Source organism: Microtus ochrogaster, linkage group LG4 (genome assembly GCF_000317375.1).
Source record: "Microtus ochrogaster isolate Prairie Vole_2 linkage group LG4, MicOch1.0, whole genome shotgun sequence".
Lineage (NCBI taxonomy): Eukaryota > Metazoa > Chordata > Mammalia > Rodentia > Cricetidae > Microtus > Microtus ochrogaster.
Window position 1 is genome coordinate 50,695,415 of NC_022030.1, and position 13,939 is coordinate 50,709,353.

A 13,939-nucleotide genomic window follows, 5' to 3' on the forward strand; every position below is an offset into this window, starting at 1 on the left:
AATTTTGCTATGTTAAAGTTAAAGCCTTCCTTTTTTGTTTAAACAGAAAAAGGGGAAATGATGTGGGAGTGATTTCTTATTAATAAAGAAACTGCCTAGACCCAAAAAAAAAAAAAAATAAAGAAGCATAAATTTATTATGTTGTAGTACTAAAGATTAAAAGTCCAAAGATGTAGACAGAGTTGTATGGCGTCTGAATCCCGAGACTTCTGATTTTTGGAAGTCTTTGGTGGTCTTTGACTTGTAGACACATTACTTCTGTCTCTATATCAGTCTATGCACGGTGGCCTTTTCACTTTGTACGTCTGTGTCTATTTCTTCTCCATTACTTAGTGTTTGGTTAAGAGTACTCATCATTGATTGATGATTCACTCTCCTGCAGTGGGGATTTACTCTTAACTAATTATGTTTGCTGTGGCATTGTTTTCAAAAGGTCAGATCTGGGACATGGAGAATTAGTACTTCAACATATCTTTATGGGATACATAGTCAAACACATACTGGTCTTTCCCTCAACCAGGTCTGGCAACACAGTCACTAATCTCAGCTACCTGGGAAGCTAAGGTAGGATGATCTCGAGTTCAAAGCCAGCCTAGGCAACTTGCTTAAATCCTGTCTCAAAATAGAAAGTACAAAAAGGGGAAGGGACATAGCTCAGGAAGAGCCTAGCTAGCATGCAAGAGGTCCTGGGTTCATCTCCCAATAACACAAACAAGTACAGGAATGGTTGGTTCAAAAAGAAAACTTAGCTCTCTGCTCCCTAAAGCACTTGACCTGGGATGGATATTCAGCCCATGTCCTTCCATAGTTCAGAAAACCATTCACCACATTCCAGCATCAAACTAGCATCCAAAAATGTCACCCAAACATTATCAACTCTAAGACCCAAATCTCAGCATCTAAATCCATTACAGATAAGACTCCTAGCTGCCTTCAGAACCTTCTCCAGATCTGTCACCATTCTGTCTACAGTTCTGTCAACATCATTCAACAGATGACCTAATCTTTCAAAAATACTGGCTCCTGCCTATTTCCAAATCTCAAAGCCATGACCACATTTTTACAGTGCTAGCTAGCCCCACTGACTAGCACCAAAATTGGTATCAAGCAATCTCTTGTTCCCCAGGAGGCAAAGAGAAAGTCCATTGAAATGAACTGTCCTGAGCCTAGTGACATCCAAATAACAAGCTCATTGGTATGACTAAAATCCCAGTAAGAGAGAGTTTGTCTCCGTGCTTCTAAAAAGACGAGGTTGTGTGGTTAGTGTGTGTTAAGAAAGGACCATTTTTGCTGGGTCATATGAGAAATGTCACAACAAATGATGACTCAAGCATTCTGAGGAAAAATAAACACTGCTTATACTGCTTCATACGGGGCTGGGATACAGAGACTACTTTCAGCTTTTTTTAATGGAACATGCAGTAAGTGTACAATACTATAGAGCACATAGAAAGGAGTCAAAATGAGTTCATAAAATATCAAAATGAGGAGGTCAGTAAGCATGAGAACAGAATGCACTGTAAGACCTAACTGACCACGTATTTCCTTTAGTAGACAACTGTCAGAAACTTGACCATGAGGTTTTTGTTTTTTGGTTTTTTATGCATGGGAATAATGAGTGACAGAGGACTTCCAGACAATATGGCTCCTTACTGTAACTATTCCTTTTGCAACCTCCATTAAACTATAAACTTAGTTTTCAGTCTCTCCTTGTGGTGGTTCATCTTGGTTGCCAATCTGACTGGACTTTAGAATTGCCATGGAAACAAAGCCCTGAGTATACCTCTGTTGGCTCACGGGGACACAGGCTGAATGTGTGGAATCCGCTCCCTGGGATGGAATGCGGAGGACAAGATGATCTGAGCATTTGTATTTCTCTTTCCTAACGGAGGGTGCAGTGTAACCAGCCAGTTTGTGCCTCTGCCATCCACCACACCTTCCCCCACCATAATGAGCTGAGAATCAGAATAAACCCTTCCTTTCTTAAAGTACTCGTTAAGCATTTTGTCACAATAATGAGAAATGGGACTAATACGTTTCTTATTCTCATTGATAACCTTGAAACTGATTACACATTGTGTATTCATTATTCATTGTTCATAATCCCAATTCTGTAGGTGAGGTCCGTTTGAATGCATTAATACTAAACTCAGAGTCACTAATAATGTGTCAGTGTCGTTTTAAGGAAAGAAATCAAAGCACTTCTTCCGCTTAGTGGTATTCAATGTGAATTCTCTACCTTGCTCTCCCTAAGGCTTCAATCCTCAATCTGCTGCTTGAGTCTGAATCTGTGCCTGCCTGAAGGCTGCCCTGTGAATCTGTCCCTGGTCTGTCTATGTCTGTCTTGTGAATGTATCTGTTCTTGTGTTGTCTGTGAGTATCCGTCCTTAACAAAAAGGCTTAGCTCTGCATTGATTAAACAGCGCAGAAGGACAGAGCTGGAGAGATGATTCCACAGTTAAGAGCCCTGGCTGCTCTTCCAGAGGTCCTGAGTTCAGTTCTCAGTAATCACATGGTGGCTCACAGCTGTAGGAGCCAGCCATGATAAGCTAAATATGAACAGATCACCCAAAGGAGGTTCTTTACTTCCAACCATTATCATCTGCCAGAGTAGGACTCAGCCGTCAATAAATTTAATAGAGGATTGAGTCTCAGTAGTTTACCTGGCTGCAAGAAGAACCACGAACTGAGATTACCCAAGCACCACCCAAGAACAGACCATCCAAAGGAAATGCCTAATGTTCTAACTGCTGTAGATAGGATCACCTGCCAGCACATACTCACCAGGACACCCCTAGACAAATGTCAGCCAATCAGAGGTCCCGAACCTCAGAAACCCCTCACCCCTACCTTTACTACTATAAAAACCCAACTCTAACTGAGCACAGGGCTCTTCACTTATTCCGATACATTGGACATGCGGAGAGACCGAATTTGCAAACTTGCATAAAATAAAGGCTCTTTGCTTTTACATACAGGACTTGGTCTCTTTGTTGGCTTTGGGGAATTTCATGGATCTGGGCATAACATTTGGGGGCTTGTCCGAGATCCCCCAAGCCCACTGGGACTACCACCCGTAGAGCCTTCAACCAGTCGGTAAGTTTTGTGTGTTTTGCTTCATGTCTCATTTCTGTGTCTCATGTCTTTCTGTGAGCAGGCCCCGGAACTGTAAGAGCCTGTAGCGATCTAAACAGAGCACCTGGAGGAAACCTCTCCAGGGCCCTACTGCAGAGGGTGGTCCATGGGAGAGACACAGGGGCAGTGGTCTCAGTTCTGCAGAGAAACATACCGGTAGAGGTCTTAGTTTGACAGAGGGGTGGGTCCGCCCCCAAAACAGCTCAAAGCTGTCCTCTTTGGTTTTGTTCGGCGCCATTGTCCTGTTCATTGTCCTGTGTGTTGTTGTGTTTTTGTCCTGACTTTGACTGAACTGACGATATGGGACAGACTCAAATTATGACTTCTTTGACTTTAATATTGTGACCACTTACAGGACTTTAGAGATAGGGCCATAAACATAGGGGTATTTTCCTAAAAGGGGTAAAATAAATAACTTCTACATGCCTCCTTAAACATTTCATGAAAAGGAGTCAGCTTTGGCCCCAAGCACGAGGCTGCAGGGCAGAGTGCTTGTGTGGATGGGTGGCTGGGCTATGCAGCTTTGTTGTTGCAATGTAGCAAGGCTGCCAGCCACAGATGTAGGGGGGCAGATGTACCCCAATGGGATTTCAAACACTGAACAAAGAATCTGGGGTTAATTGCAATGGCTGGAGAGGTTAACAGTCTTTTCTTTCCCCCATGCCCCTTCCCATGCTGGTGGATAAGTTCCCTCTGCCTGCCCTGGGGGCTGCGAGCATCAACTTCTGGTCAAACCTGACCAATGTTTGGCTCCGTGGATCAAGGACTCTGGCTATAGGTGTTGCTGCAATGGCCATGCTGTGACACTATAGCCAGACTTCCCTCCACCAGAGCTGCTTTCATCATTCAGATCCAATGTATTATAAATATCTGTCATTTAGAGGGGCTGGTTACAAATTATTACTGGTAAATGTATAAAAAAAAAGAACTGCTATTGGTCTCAAATGTTTCATGCTGGTACAAGATTTTATGTGATGTAAATTTAAAGGTTTTTTGTTATAGTATATGCATGTTTCTTTTCTTGTTTAAAATATTAAAACTGTGCTTGCTGTGGTTTCTCATACATGCAAATACTGAATATGCTTGTTTTGTTGAAAAGGTTCTCTATGTAAATTTTCTCGCAAGCATGGAGCTGAGACAGAAATGCTCTGGCTATTTTTGCTGTTTCTGCCACCCATCACGCTGTGGCCTGACTTCAAAAATTTATCACTGAGCTCTTATTGCTAAATTTGGGTTAGCAGAAATTCAGATGACTTTTTGGTATAGATAATGTTAAAACTGCTATATGCTGTTTTTTAATTGAAAAGCTGGCTCTAGAATTGAATTATGGCTCTTCCTTTGTTAGACCCATGTTTTATTTACTTAAAATCTATGCATGGGTAATTTTAAAGAAACCATAAGGCATAATTCCATTTTAAATTTTAGATTGCCATTTTACTAGAGTTAAAAAAAAGGATGCCACATGATTTCTCTGCCATCTTCATTAAAGGTGACCACGTGGAGTGGGCCTAACCAATCTCCAAGATAGTTTGGATTGGGATAGATTTTTACATAATGACTCATATCCCTTTCTAAATACAAGGTTTAAATATATATCTATATATATGTATATATAGATAGATATAGATATATATGATTTAAAGTAATAAAGCTTCACCTCAATGTTTTTATACTCAAATGTACCTTACTCTGCCAGCTAGACTTTGTTAATTTAAGAGTCATCCAGGTGATAATGGTTATAAAGACATAAAGGGATCATAGAAACAGCTAAGGTTTCCACATGTATGTCAGGACTAGAGTCCCAAAGTATGTGCAGTTGCAACAATGGACCTTAATAGTTTTAAAAATTCCAGTGCCAGGTGACAGTCACCAGAAGTACCAGCTACAGTGAAATGGAGCCGGCTGAGATCTAAAAGACAGGCTGTGGATATGCTGTCAAGGGTGGAACCAAGGAAGTACTTTATTTTTGATATTCTTAATACTGTAGAAAGACATTTAAGAGATTTTATTTTTAAAAAAAAATTAATATATTTATAAGTCTCTGAGACATTTGTGCTATAAAATGTTTTATATTGTTAATATTTAAACTTTAAATAAAAGGCTAAAAATTAGGATCAGAGTCATAATCACCAAAAGCTAACCAGAAACGGAAATGTTCATTTCTTGTGATGCACATGGCAATGACCTAAGCAGTTTGATAGAGGGCTTGGAACAGCACCCAAGCGTATGAATCTCAATCTTTTGGAGGTTGTACAGGGGTAGCCTAGGACCACCTGCATGTCAGATGTTTGATGGAGATTCACAACATAGGCAAAACTGCAGTTGTAAAATAACGAGAGGAAGTAATGGGAGCTTCACACAGGAAAGGAATGAAGGATACTTTACAGAAATCTTTAACAAAGTTTACAAGAAATTAAGTCACTGACCCCAACTGGCCCACATAATAAACAGTGCTACAAACATCGTTGCTTATCAACCAATATCCAGGTGTTGTGCTCAACATTTATGGTATATGTTCATCTAATAAGGTTGCTTTCACCTTCCAGTCTTACTGCTTTCAGCAAATGAGTATTAGAACACACATGAAGTACTGTGGGCCAGGGCATGGCAGAGCACATAGCTTAAGATGAAAGCTATGTATCAATTTAGGTGGCAAAAGTTGATTACATGAGAAATTCAGGGGAAATAAGGTTGGCTGTTACATGGTTCACTTAAAGATGGGTTAAATAAACAGGAGGAGTCTTGAGTCTTAAGCGACCTCAAGGTGTTATCATTAACTTGACTATGAAGTCTAGCAAAAGGCTCAGTCATTTAGAATGTAAGAGATATTTTTATCATAGTGCCATCACCACAGCTGGGCATGATGTCATGGGTTTTTTTTTTCAACAATTCATTGGTTCTTGTAAACTCTTGGGTGACCAGGCCTACACTAGAGAAAGAGATCCCCGAACAAAGCCATAATATTTCTCATGTTAGATGACACCCACATCTTCTCCATTTCATGCCATTTACTCCACACAGACATTAAAGGGGATAATTTTTTTTATCTCTAAATCAGTAGCACTCAAAAAGGTTAAGGAATTTGAAAAAGATAGCTAAGACTAAGAACAACAGAGACAAAAAAGAACCCTCAATGGTCCACATGATGATAAAATTGATAGCTAATATGATTATGAGCCATTTGCTGCCCTGGGTAACATGCCTGCTCTGTAGCAGCCACAGCCCAGACTATAGGACAGTAGCTCAAAGCAATGCTAAGAGAGGCCACAACCTCTGAGCCATTGTTTTCCATGCACCCAAGTTTATCCTCAAGACTAACAATTTATAGCAAAATCTAATTAAGAGAAAATCAACAGCATTAGTTTGACAACGTTTTACTACATTCCTGTCTTAGTTAGGGTTTCTGTTGTTGTGAAGACACCATGACCACAGCAATTCTTATAAAGGAAAACATTTCATTGGGGCTAGCTTACAGTTTCAGAGGTTTAGTCCATTATCATCATAGTGGGACATGGCAGCATGCAGGCAGACATGATGCTGGAGCTGAGTAATTGACATGGAGCTGAGAATTCTACATCTTGATCCACAGGCAACAGAGAGATTGCCACATTAGTTGTGACTTGAGCATATAAGAGACCTCAAAGCCCACCTTCACAGTAACACACTTTCTCCAAAAGGCCACCTCTTCTAATAGTGCCGCTCTCCATGGGCCAAACATTCAAACACATGAGTCTGTCAGGGGCCATTCCTATCCAAACCACCACAATTCCCAATGACCTTTATAGAAATATGTTTAAAAGTTGACAAAATCTGCTACCTATGATAACTTAAACTATGATAATTCATTCCACACAAGTGACCTGAGGTTGAAAACTCGCTGTTTGAATTTTTTCATGGTTATGATTTTTCCATTTGCTTTTTAAAGAGAGGAAAATGCCTCAACATTAAAAGCAGAGTCCTAAGGAAGGGCCTTTTGAATCTCTTATGTTCAACTTTTTACTCCATTAGACTGTAGATAGAGCATATAATCAAAGAATTGCACTGTTTTGTATGTCTTCCTATAGAGTCATTAGTTTTCCATATTTTTCTATTTCTATATTTTGCGTTATAGTGTACATTGTTCAGTTCAGAGAGTCTGTGCCCAGAGGCAGAACCCTGACAGATAAAATGAGCCCATGCTGTTTTCTGACAGTTAATGGACACACCAGTCACCCTCCTAACACAGGTTCAGAAATCCCACATTGACAGGATGTGTTTGCTACACCAGTATCCCCTCATCATCTTTTACTGTACACATCTTCCCTTGTGGTCTTCCTAATCTAGTAAAATCTGCAAACATATCCTACTGCACGTGCTGGCTTTGGGGGGGCCTGGGTGGTTTGGATGCTCAACTTACTAAACCTGGATGGAGGTGGGCGGTCCTTGGACTTCCCACAGGTCAGGGAACCCTGATGGCTCTTCAAGCTGATGAGGGAGAGGGACTTAATCGGGGGAGGGGGAGGGAAATGGGAGGCGGTGGCGGGGAGGAGGCAGAAATCCTCAATAAATAAATAAATTTAAAAAAAATCTGCAAACATAAGCATTTTTAGTTAGACAGCTTTGATAAAAGGGTTCCCAACCTTAAAGTATAATCCAGAGATTTCCAACATCCAATCCTGAAGCCACCACCTCATCTCTCTTAGAAAAGACAAACAAGAGCTGAGAAGATAACGTACCACACAAGCATGAGTTAGTACCCAAGTTAGGATGCTCAGCACCTACACAGAAGCTGGGTGTAACAGTGCATGCCTGTAACCACAGTGCTGAAGGGGCAGAGATGAGGGAATCCCATGGCTGACTGGTCAACCAGTCTCACCTAAAGAGTGAGAACAGTGACTGGGAAAGCACCTGACATTAACCTCATCCTCCACATCCATGCACACAAGAGAGTGTGCCTGTATACACACATATGCCACATATATGAAAAAGAAAAGGAGGGGAGAGAAGGAAAGAAAAAGAAAGAAAGAAAGAAAGAAAGAAAGAAAGAAAGAAAGAAAGAAAGAAAGGAAGGAAGGAAGGAAGGAACAGAGCGATGGGGAATGATTTCCTGCCCGTGCCTCTAGGATACATTGATGAATCAGACACTGCTACCCCTGGGTGACAAAGCGTATCCCTGCTCTTAAAGAACTTTCCAACTACCGTCACATACATACAAAAAATAAAACTCTACTCTTTAAGCTGCAATAATAATGAAGTAAGTGAAAAACAACCTTGTTTTTTCATTTAGTTATAGAAAATAATACTGTGGTTGTCATTTACTATTACTAACCTAAAATAAATTTGTCCCTACCCTAAAATGGGGTGTAAACTATTCTCTGGCCTTGTACAGATTATGGATCTTGAATTCTATTTAGTAGGTTGCCAAACAGCATTTTAAAATCATAGGATAAAGAGAACAGGATGAAGTGGACGGTCTAGAACAGGAAGGGGTATTAGTATACAGAGCAAATCAGCCAGGAAGGATATGTTTGGTTTTACAAGAATTCTACTCACACACACGCACACGCATGCGCTCGTGTACTGTCCGTGTGCATATTTCCCCCCTCAGACTGTAGTCAAGGAGGGTCACAAATTCCTCCTCTTAGAGCAACCGATCACTTCAATCAAGACAGTTTAAATAATGTACTTGCATTATTACTTAACTCTCTGCCTTTGGAGATTTCCAGTTTGTTTCCTTCCATTAAAAACAAAAAATTAAAAAAAAACCAGAAAACAAAAACAAAACTATTCTGTAGTTCAGTCTCCTCTCCACAGCCAGGTGATTGGATCATCCCAAATAGTTATTTTGGGATCTCACACTTGTATCCCACTGTCATTAATGAGGAACAAGAACACAGCTCTTCCTAAAAGTTAGCAGTCGCTGATTATACTGTCAGCAGGTGCAGATGAGTACAGGCAAGGGGAAAGGCTCGTTGTGGGAGGGTAGGGCCGCCAGGCCTTAAACACGGATGTGCTGTCTGTCTCTTTCTTCCCCTTGAGTCAGCTGGTGACTTCTTCAACCTTGGTTGCTCACAGCTGGGTGACTGCTGCTCATTTTATCTCTGAGGAAACAGCCGGGGACATTGAGTGACCTAGAAAAACCTGGAGAAGCCCTCTGGGGACTGAGGGTTTCCAGCTCTCTGCTGGATTCACTCTGCAAGCCCCTCTCGGGTTCAGCTTGGACAAATGTCCAGCTGAAAAGCCATGGTCATAGAGGACTATAGGAGGTCATAGACATTTACATACTTGCCTGTACACTCTTTCTACTTCCAAGAATACATTTTGTCACCTTTGGAACCCTTTACCAAAGAGCATGAGGCATGAGGAAGGAGATGCGGGCCCAGACACTGTAACGTGAGCCGACGCACACAGCGCCCTAAAGGAGAGGGGAGACCACGTAGGAACCATTTGAAGCTGCCCCAACAATGCACTTGTGTTTTCCTGACATCAAATGAAACTTTGAAGTTATTTGTTTTGACACTGAGTTGTCCCGCACCCACTGAGTTATTGATGTTTCCAGGGCCCATTGTTGAGTTGGTGCTCTGCTTTTCCTCTCTGAGCCATTTGACTCCTAGAATCCCATTTTAGGATTTTTCTAATACTCAAATCATTAGCATTTTAAATCCTGGCTTCTGGGGTCAAGCAAAGAATCTCCTAGTCATATAACATGCTCTCATCTCTGGGGAATATGTAGAAAAGGTAGTTCACTAAAATCTTTTGATTCAAATACTTTTTCATCTCTTTGTAATACCAAAGACCCTCACTAGTGTCAAACTTTCAAGCAAAACCAAATAGATGGGTTGCCCAGGCTTCACACATTTAGCCACATTTTTAAGAAAGAAAGCTGGAGCTACAGAAGAACTGACAATTGTCCGCTCAGTTTATAGCCAGGCGCACATTATAGAGTAAATCTACAATATATTGTAAAATGAATGTGTCCTAGGCAGGTGTCGTACAGCCACGTGTGTTCCCAAACATGTGCCCAGTCAGAAGTGAAGTCAGTGTCTCTTACCTTCACATATTGGCATTCAGGTTGGAGCCCTTGGCTGCGAGGGCTGTTTCCTGTCCTGAGAGATGGAGGACCTTATCTTCAGCCTCCCAGACCACTAGATGCTGGCATGGGCCCAGTCATGGCAACCAGTGTATCTTTAGATATTGCCACGGGAAGGAAAAAACAATCTGATTGAGAACCATGATATTAAAGTTAGGTTTAAACTGGACTTTAAAATGTTTTAAATTATCCTTATCACAGTATTGATAAAACTATAAATCAATTTGGCATTTTTCAGCACCAAGATGAATGGGTTTTGTCATTTGCCATTTTGTCATTATTGTTGTTTCTATGTATTATTATTACTATTATTATTACCATTATGCTTGTGTGTGTGTGTGTGTGTGTGTGTGTGTGTGTGTGTGTGTGTGTGTGTGACATGCATAACATACCTGGAAAAGTCAAAGGATAAACTCTTACAGGGAGACAGTGCCTGCCTCCCACCTTGCTGAGGTAAGGTCTCTTGTTTCTGCCCCTCTGCATTCTTCACACTAGCTGGCCTGAAAACTTTAAAGCAATTCTCCTGCCTCTGCCTGTCTCTCGTCTCACTACAAGAGTGCTGGTATTGAACTGGAGAGGTGGCTCAGCAGTTAAAAGCCCTGGGTGCTCTGCAGAGGACCCAGGTTCGACTCCCCAGCATCCTCATGGTGGTTCACAACCATCCATACCTAGAATTCTGATGCCTCACCTCCACAGATGCCACAGGCACACCATGCAAAGACATACATGCAAGAAAACACTCACACAAATAAAAATAAGATAAATAAATCTATTTTTTTAAAAAAAGAGTACTGAAATTAAGCACTCTTTCTACAAGTTCTGGGGATCAATTTTAGGTTACCAGCGTTGGATGGCAAATGCTTTTACATACTGAACTATCTTATGGGTTCAGTTTGTTTCTGAGAGGGTCTTTCTCTGTAGCCCTGACTGTCTTTGAACTCATAACCCTCCTGGTTCAGCCTTGAAAATTCTGGGATTATAGTTGTATGTCAGTAAGACAAGCTTAGGCTGGATCAATTTCAAAAGCAAGGACTCTAAAGTTTACCAATGTCCTGTCCCATAAAGAAGCTGAAAGTCCTTGATAAAAGAATAAATGAACAAAGATGGGAACAAACAAACAATAACAAGGCATATGGAGAGAGTTCTTGAAAACAGTGTTTCAGGGACCTTGAGGACATTTTGTTAAATGTCACAGAGATGAAGGGGAATGAGAAAAGGGAGATATGCCATCTTTACTAGACTTTCAGTAATGGCAGAAGAATGGATCCAGGTCAGAAAGAGAGAACACTACAGATTAGAAAATTCTAACCTGGAGATTTAGGCTGTGCCATACAAATGCCAAGTGTTCATGGTTCCCATTCACACCCTCTGTTCGGTGCTGTCCAAACTTTAACAGGGTATTTCTCTTTACTCACAAGTCTTAAGGTCCCAACCCTGAGCCAGAACACAGCTGTGGAATATGTCCTTATCAGCTTTTTCTGGCCACCACAGCGGGGATAGCTTCCTGTCCATCCTCGCAGAGTCTGTCCCCTCCATTGTCCAGCTTCCTCTAGCGATTCTGCCTGTCCCTCCTTCACCCCAGGAAAGAAAGTTCTGTTTCTCTTTGATTGTGAAATCCTTGTCGATTTCTCTGATGTGTTCATCCTATTGCAACAGCCTATCTTTCAAAGAAAGCTTCTCCCTAAATCCAGATTTCCTTTTATTTGACACCAGATTTTCGAGCCTGAGTTTTACCATCTGTAAAGGAAGTGAACAAAAAAAAAGAAATTTAACTGTGCTTCCACAGACCCTTTCCAGCCTGTGGATTTAGAGATAGCAAATATTGTTGGTCCGTTTCAAACATAAAAGGAAAAAGATATGCACACTTTTTTCAGAACTGGATCAAGTGAGGGAAATTAAGTGTGCTGAAGTATGGCTATAAGCCCAGCTCTCAGGAAGTTAAGGCAGGAGGATTGCCAGTTTGATCCAGTCTAGGCAAACACTGCTATAAAAGAAAAAAGTCAGTGAGTCACTGTTCTTAACTGATGAGGCCTCTCCTCTCTCCACCCTTGTCAGAGTTCTCCTCTATCATAGTGTAGATGTCAGCAAACCAGAAGGCTATTTGCTGCTTGGTTTAATAACACAGACTAAAGTTAATTCCCCTTTTCTCCAAAGTGGCAGCCTTCACACTGGGCTGTATGACTATGACTGGAATCTTCTGGAACAGCCTTGGAGATCTTCTCCACAGCAGAGATGGGGCTCCCTACTTTTCATGTATTTTCCAATAAATACTTAGATGTTTTTCTGCTGGCCTTTTGACATTCAAGTAAAATTGCCTTCGCCGTAGCAGCAGTATAAGAATTTATTGTCTCCTCCTTTTAATTAGCTAAGTCTAAAACAACAAAATGTTCTTATCCTTCCCATCCCTTTGAAGAGTATTTTGTCTTATGTTCAATACTGTACACAGGAGACAATTAAGCTGTATTTTTTAATCAACTTTCTTGGGACTTGGTTAAGATTACTCTGGCATGGGAGTTGAAGAAGTGAGAAGCTCACAATGAATAAGAAATGCTTTATTTGGAGGTTTCAAATAGTCTTATTTAACAACATAATATAATATGTGACTCTAATTTTGACTAAATTTAGTTTAACACTCAAATTTCTTTACCCTTTTGGATGATCAGAACATGGCACAACGAGGAAATCTAGATGAAATGAATAAAAATCCTAGGTGCGTGTGATCTACCGAAATTAAGTCAAGAGATTGTAAGCCACCTAAATAGATCTATAATGATCAACAAGATGGAAGAGTAACAAACAGCCTCCCAATGAAGAAATGTCCAGGACCAGATGGATTCACCGCTGAACTCTGCCAAATTTTTCAGGCACTGACAGTAACACTCCACAAGCTGGTCCTTAACACTAAGAGGCAAGCAGCACTGCCAAGCTCATTAGATGAGGCCGGTGTCTCTCTGATACCCAAACCAGATGAGGTCGCAACAAAAATAAAGCCCAGTTTCTCTGATAAACATAGACAAGAAAATTGTCAATAAAGTATTTGCAAACTGAATTCAATGAAGCTTAAGAGAATAAACCATAACCAAGTCTCACACCAGGAGTACAAAGATAACATATGCAAAATAGTCAATGCTCAGTTTAAGGACATGGCCTCTGTGCTTTACCAGATACAAATGTCTCTGTCCAAATCTGTATGTGGTGCACATAGGTTTGTTTCTATAATGTGTATTCTACTGTAGTATATTATATATACTATATTAATATACACAAATGTTCACAACACATATTTTTAAAATCATATTTGTTCAGAGAGAATTTCCATGCCTCATATTCACACTTTCTTATATATGAATTGAGAATATGTAGACAACACCTGTCTAACCATGGCTTCAAGGTGGCTAAAGAACATCCCTTTCACCCCCACTGATGCCCTGGTGTCTCTTTCCCATCAGCCTTTTCTCCCCACCCTGGTTTGTGACAACCATTGGTTAGTTTTATACCCCTGCTGTTTGTTGTCTTAGAAAACCATACAAATAGAATTGTATCATACTGCCTTTGTTTCTGGTTTTCCTCAGTTAGCATAATGTCCTCAATGAGATAATGTGGTATTGGGAAATATAAATAGCCTGTAGTTAACATGCTTTCTGTTTTGTATGAGCTTTTTCATACAGAAGTGAATAGTGGAAGACAGAGCTATGTGGTCATTCCCGGTGATATATGTCTCACTACAGCTAGCTA